The sequence below is a fragment of the Stegodyphus dumicola genome, chromosome 8 (genome assembly GCF_044657685.1).
Source record: "Stegodyphus dumicola isolate Sdum_Otavi_A_Nest chromosome 8, ASM4465768v1".
Classification (NCBI taxonomy): Eukaryota; Metazoa; Arthropoda; class Arachnida; order Araneae; family Eresidae; genus Stegodyphus; species Stegodyphus dumicola.
Genome location: NC_140775.1, coordinates 67,015,091 through 67,022,795, shown reverse-complemented (window position 1 = coordinate 67,022,795; position 7,705 = coordinate 67,015,091).

Genomic DNA, 7,705 nt, shown 5'->3' with positions numbered 1-7,705 from the left:
GGTATTTTGAAAATCAGAGTTTGGCACAAAATATCAAAACCAGTTAATTTCCTGGAAGTCACATGATTATTACGTTTGTGTTGCTTATGTAAATTTCTCTCAGAGTGATCCTTGTTCGAAAGCTTTATTTTTCTCCCCATGACTTCATATTCCAAAATTTCGAATGCAACGCAGCTCTTCCTTTTTCTGAGATCAACCGTCACATGATGACATGAAACCGTTTTGAGTTTTTTGTTGAATTGCAGTTTGATTTCAAAGAATTTTCAGATACCTGGATTCTTTAGGTACAAGTTTTCCTATTTTGCCTTCTATTTCCCTACAGCCTATGTACGGTTTACCCATTAAACTCCAACGTGTGTTTCTAAATTGGAGAAAAAGTGGGGTTTGAGAGCTGCTTGGCATGATATCGTCGCTCGCAAACACTTCCGTTACTGGTAACTGATCGTTTGATGAATTGTCATCTTCTCCACTACTGTAAATAATGTAGCCCCTCTTCTTTGAGGTTGTAGGAAATGGTACTGTATCTTTCAGGGAATGAACTAACTGAAACTTTGTCATCACGTCAGAAGATGTAGACGGTTGACTGTTCTTAATGCAATTCGAAAGATCTTGATTCAGAGGAACTGATTCCTTTGATAGTTCTTCGCATAATACATGCTGATTCTCTTCTTCCGAACACTTCTTGTCACTGGCTATTAAAACTAAATCAACTATTATCTTCTCTCTGTTCATTTTAGGGTTAAAGATTAAACTTATACATTATATAACTTGACAAAATGTAATTTAGATGCTGGTAACGCAAGCAGCTATAAAGAAGGTGATGTAATAATTGTTGTCAAAACACAACACTTATTATTATCTTTTGACTAACCACATAGAAGTTTTACTAACCATTACAATTGCTTCTGATCAAATAAAATATGCTCTGAGCACGTTTCTCACATGGCACGTTTTATTTGACAATATATTGGATGATGCACAGAGCAAATATTTTTATAGTCACCGCAGTCCACCATATAACGCTTAGAGTCACAAATCAGTCATTTCATACAAAACTTTGGTTAGTAAACTAGTCATAATAGTCAAAAAGTTGAAATCTTTAAAACGTGCACATAACAGGTATTGGCTTGACAACGACATTATGAGTTTCAAACCTCTGGGCAGTAAAGGTTTTGCAAAATGAAACAGTCTTAACGCTGTGGCTAAAGAGGGTTTTTCAAGAACATGATATGATGTGAGGGACGCAGCCCGACCCTCCTGCCAGACTTTAAGTCGCCCTATGGTCTTTTCGAGGGCTGCCCCAGAGAAAGCTAGAAACAATACCTTCAACTAACAGACGAAGAACGTAACTAAAAACAAAATTAAAATTAAAATCCCTATTGCAAGCTTATCATGATTAATCTTCTCCATCATTTTCCGGGAAAATGTTTTAAGTCTTTTAAAATCATTTAAATTATTATATATATTAAAAACATCATTTTTCTTAAACTCGTTCCTGATATCAGTAAAATATTAACATGTTTCCCATAATGCTTCGCAGTGCCCGGTACTTTACAGGTATCACAGATTTCAGACTCTTGTAATTTGAATCTTTTAAAATAGAAAGAAAAACGGCCATTACCTGTAATGATGTGATTAACGTCAATGCCTGAATAACATAAACCTTTTTTAAGTTTAACAAATTCCATATAACATTTATTTCGATCAGACCTTTCCCACTCCTCATGCAACGCATCTTAACCACAATGAGCGTTTCACACCCACAAGTGGCCTTCGTGAGCTCACAAGTGAAACGATTTGCCATAAGAATATGGTACTCCAACACTATTCTGCAGTGCGCCACAGCGACACCAAGCAACTGTTTATGCAAATTACTGCATATATATATATATATAATTTAATAAGAGAAATATAAGTACAAATGTTCTTTTTAATATTTGGAAAAATATTCTTATTTTGAATTCCGATTTAATTTATGTAACTAAATGACCGTTTTCTCCAAATCAAACTGCTTAAATATGCAGGTAAACTGTTTGGAGTATTTTCTATTAATTATAATATGGATTACTCCATTTTTTATTTTATAACTGCAATCGTATTAACAGTAATTTCGACCTAACAATATTTGTCGTCTCATGTTGCAAAATACGTTGCGCCATTTCTGTGGTCATATCTGCCACCACTTTTTATTTTCTCTATCGACATGATATCTAACCGAGTGGATTCTTACAGTAGCTAATATTTAAAATGCTTAAGGGGTCTGTATACTTTAGAAACCGAGATTTTGGTCAAAAAACTCCTTTTTTTTTGTTCTTACGCTCGATGAAAGTTATGTTTCCAAAACTGTTTGAATTTTGCTCCGACGTTCATTTAAACCGGAGTTATGATACTTTATTTCACACCCTGTCCTCGAAAAGCATACCGGAAGTGCACAAGACGTAAACATTAAATGACCGATGTGGGTGTGTCAGAGTTGTTTACTTTTATTTTCGGGTCTTAAAACTTTATTTAATTTTATTTTAAAGACCAAAAAGTATTTTTATGACAGCAACTAAACAAAGTTTTGCCATATTTTCAAGCTGTGTGTTATGAATTCACTAACGCATTTTCGCTTGTGTTTTCATTCTGTGTTTACATTGCTGATAAGCGTTTTTTTATTTATTACTGAGTAATATTCAATACTTCTAATAGGTATAGATAGATATTGGTATAGATATGGTAACTTAGGTATATATATTGGTTACTACACTGCAAACGAGTATGAAAGGTTTGATGTTAACCATATCGGCAATGCAAAACAACATTCCCTGATCTGGCTTAAAAAAGCAGAGAAAAATTTTAAAAGCTGCGAGAAAGCAAAAAAAAAAAAAAAAAAATGTAAATTCTGAAAAACAAGAGGGCAGTAGTTATAAATCAGTGGAATTTTAAGTTTACAAACTGATTAAAATTTCATAATCGAGTGTTTGAATTCTTTAAATGCGTTATCTCGTTTTTCATTTTTCGCGTTTTAATGCTAACAAGAAACACAGAAACATAATATCTTTAAAAATTATCATTGAAATCTTATGCAATTTTGGATACATGTTTAGAACACTTCAAGTAAGGAGACAGACTATTTAATAATTGATAAATGCATCTTTTATAAAGTTATTATGTGTTAAACATGAATTTTAATGAGAAAATATGCTTTTTCTTTGTTATATTACACATTCTAGCTTAAAAATCTTTTAAATAACTTTCTAGTTTTAAAATAATAGTATACCTCCTTGAGAATATCATTATGATGGGTTTGCATTTCGCAAAACGTGAAAATATATTACACTTTTTTTAACACAGTGTTTCTAATTTACTGTAAATATTGCTGTTTTCTTGCTTGTTTTCTTAGTTTACTCCAAAAATACAAAATGAATGATCATTAAATAACTCAGCTTCTTCATTTTTTTCATCAACGATTACTTTAGAGCCAAAATTAAATACACAATCTTAAAACTTTAAAAAAAATTATTTTCCATAAATATTAAAAATAGTACTAAAATATACGAAAATTCTTTCCTTTTAAAAATATTTTGTTTTATATTAATGTATCTCATATGTAAAAGTATGCCCTTTTCTTTACACTACATATATTGAATTGATGTACTTAATAATATATTAACTCCTGTTTTTCATAATAATCGAATGCTATTAGAAGGGTAGCCTTAAATATACATGAACATGAAAAGTGTTTTGAATATATGGTTTATTAATAATTCCTAACGAAATCTGAAAATAGTGGTTAATATACAGAATCTGTTTTATTAAAATATTTTTAAAGTCAATATAATAAAAACATATTAAGTTATTTTTAACATAATCACAAGTAAGACAAAATAAAGAAAGTATACTAATCCGAAATGATGAACATAAACCGAAATTTTGCTGTTTAGAAATTTTTAACCTACTCAGATTTTAAATATATATATATGGAATAACTATTCACATATCCCTTCCCATTACGAAAGTTCACATATCAATCTTTAAATTTATCCATCCGGGAGGAGTGCCTTACTCGAAGTTACAGTTACGAATGCGAAAGAAGAGGAGGAGAAAAAATAAATAAATGTGATCTTCTTGGAGGATCAGTATTTCAGATGCCAAGTAGATCTGACCACAAATCCAATTTCGAGTGGGAAAAAGACGCTATTTCGGTCGCTTGGGGTGATGGTGTCTTCCTTCTTTTATCGCCAAGGAAAAGTGACAATTTCTGGACGTAACTTGAAATATCTTCCCATCTTATCAGAAAGGGAAATCGCCACAGGGGATTTCTGCTTAATCTTGACGGCAATCTGCGGAAATGTGGCGACGAAATCTATTTCTGAATATTTCCGGCAATTTCCTTAATATTTAAAATGAACCCATACCCTCTGGCTGTGCAGTTGCCTGACAGTTACACTGTTATGAAACTATGCTTGTTACTAAGTTGCTTTAAGGGAATGGCAAGAGTTCTTATTTCTGCGTTTTGCTTGAGCAGAGAATTAAAATAACGAAAACTTCACGAGTGTTAAAATTCAGTGTCCATAAGAAGAATTTTGCATGCTATTAAATGTGACAGTTAAATGCTCGAAAGTGATCATTGTTCGAATTTCTCTTTCTTTTCTAATGATGGATATTCATTTAAGTATCGTTGCGTGGGCCTAAATGAGAACCAATTCCTCTTTAAAATCTTCAATGAATGTACTTTTCATAGACAGTAAAATCTGAAGTGCGGCAGCGTGTCTAATTATTCCGTATCACCTGAAGTGTTTGTAAAAATGTATTCTTCAGCTATTCGTGAAAGTATAAATTCGAAACGTTTATTCATAAATTATGCTGTCTTCATTAAGTAAGCAAAAACAATAGCTGAAGTAAAACGAATAATAAAGGATACTCATTATGTTTCAGAAACTTTTTAAGAGCTAATTTTATATATTCTAACTCATTATAACTTCTATTGAGCCAACAAACCAAAAAAATATTCTATACGGCTACAAGATCTTTTATTTGTCTTCGAAAATTATATTACAAAAATTACACACAAAAAGTGTTTTTTTTGTTGCAAACTGGTCTCTTAACACCCCTTATAACGAAAAGAGAAATTACAGAAACAATCATAGAATATTTTAAAACTGAAATACGTAATTCAGATCGCTACGGAGGGCACATGGTAACATGGTTTGCTTTTCTACTTCCCACATATAGAATGGGGTGATATTTCATCAGTATTTCAGATGCTTGTTCCTTCTTCAATCACAGAAATCACATCGTGTATTCTAATTGAAAAAGATGATTGGCCAAACGAGCATTTTTCCTCCTTTATTTCGTGACATCGACATTTTTGTTGAATCATGATGACATCATCAGCTACGTAATGACTTTGTAAAAACTGTAGAATCATTTGGTTTATTTCGAGCAGGCAACATAAGAAATGTGCAATGTCCTAACTGGGATTTGAATTTCAGACTTCGCGGCTTCTATCCGAACAGTTAGGACAATTATTGTAATTTTCAGCCTCAAAAGCAATAAACACCTTCACAAAGTCTCGTGGAATCATATTAAAGCTACCAGAATTGGCTACAATGTACCATATATTCGCACGAAGATTTTTTTCAGTATTTTCTCCCAGTAAAATATTACCCCTAAGAGTGAATTTTCAGGCTAATGCGTTATAGCCATTAACATACGAAGATAAAAAAACGTATTTCTCAAGATAAGCAACAGCTTTCGTAGTAGTTGTTTCAAAGCATTTAAATTTTTTTATTCATAATATTTGTTAAAGTGATGCAAAATGCGAAAAAAATATAAAAAGAGTTGAATTCATCTTTAAATAATTTAATTATCCCTCCTCTTTCCCCAACTCTTTAAAATTCTGTATAAATTAACATCTTTCAATAAATTACTTAAACGATGAAACTATAAGACTCATTAAAATATAAAAGCAGGTACAGATATGAATACTCCATTCAAAACAGAAAAAATGATTAAAATGACCTTTGTTAGATAACAGCTATTATAATATAAATTAAAGTGTTCAAGAGTTCAGGTTTAGCGATTTCGTTAACTGAGAAATAATGATAATTTCGACATATAAAAATACATTTTTATCATCATCAAGAAGATTAATCGAGCTTCGATCCCTTTTTTCCTTTAACAAATAAAATTCCCCAGTCTGGTCTGTGCGAGTTGTTGAACAAAACGACAGGATTAGAAAGAATCTTAAAGAAAGCAACTCTAAACTAAGGTTAGATTTATTTAATATCAAGAAACCTTTCAGATTTTATTATTCAGATTTCTTTATTGTTCTTAAAATATATGTAAGGATTTATTTTATTCTAACCAATTATTTTTAATTTTATTTTTCTGTCCCTCCTGATTTCAGTTTCCTGCCAAAACGTAAATGTGTTATGACGTAGTATTCAAATTTAAACGTGTTTCAGTAGTATTTAAGCTGCGTGCCAACAGTTCAAGAAAGAGCAGTAGAGGACTTTGTTCCAGTGTCTATACCGCAAGTATGAAACTAGCTCTCTAGTTGGTGTTTGACACCTTTCAGTTTATACTGATATTTCTCAGATCGGAGTCAAAGTTGAGTAGTAGTTGAGTCAAAGTAGAGTCAAAGTTGTGTGTTATCAAAGAATACCCCAAAAACTCTCTATATAGTGATTTATTTCATTTCAGAACTGAAAATATTTCTTTTGCTTTTACAGAACTTCTTTACCAGGTCCAGATATTTTCTTCAGCTAGGTATGTTTGTGTACAACTTGTTCAAAACTGTATTTTAATAATACCAAGTATAACGAAATATTTATTATCAGATATATAATCACTTTCAAAAAAGCAACATTAATTTTTCCTCCTGTCATACATGTGCAGAATATTGCTGCATAAATAATTTAATTTAATATAAAAATCCCAAACTCGAAATTTACGTACGAAGATTATAAAATGTACCTCTTAAATAAAGGTATTATAAGGTGATTCCTTATTATGGACATCTAGAATTGTTTTACACGAAAAGTCTTATCTCGAAACGGGATTTTGAGTTGCATCACTATAAATGCAATTCACTTTTCAAATATGATTATATTACGTTTCAAATTTTTGCCATAAAATATTAACGCCCTGTATTATTTTTAAAGAAAATAAATAAACATGAATCTCCATATATACATGTACGTTTGTCGGACTATGAAAAACGACGGTACATAAAGCCATCAAATTTTGAACAACGTAATACTCCACCCGAACATGTAAAGGCAGAAACTTTGAATTTTGATATTTATATTTCATATTTTGTAACATTTTAATGTTCATTTGATTAACAAATTCAACAATTTGAAAGCAAGCAGTGGCAACAGTATACAGAATAACACATTTTTTTCTCCAGCTCGCCAGTCTGTCGGAAATTCTAAAGATGTGCTGTTTTTAAATATTGTTTTAGTTCGTTATTGAATAGAATTTTATGTGGCGTAAGTACGAAGAACATGATATTCAATAAATAAAATTAACATAGAAAACGTTAATAATAAAAAGACACACAAAAAGCTTTGCAGGTCATCTTAGAAGAAAACTGAACATTCATGTGATGAACTGAGCACATTGAAAACTACACTGTTATGAAACTATGCTTGTTACTAAGTTGCTTTAAGGGAATGGCAAGAGTTCTTATTTCTGCGTTTTGCTTGAGCAGAGA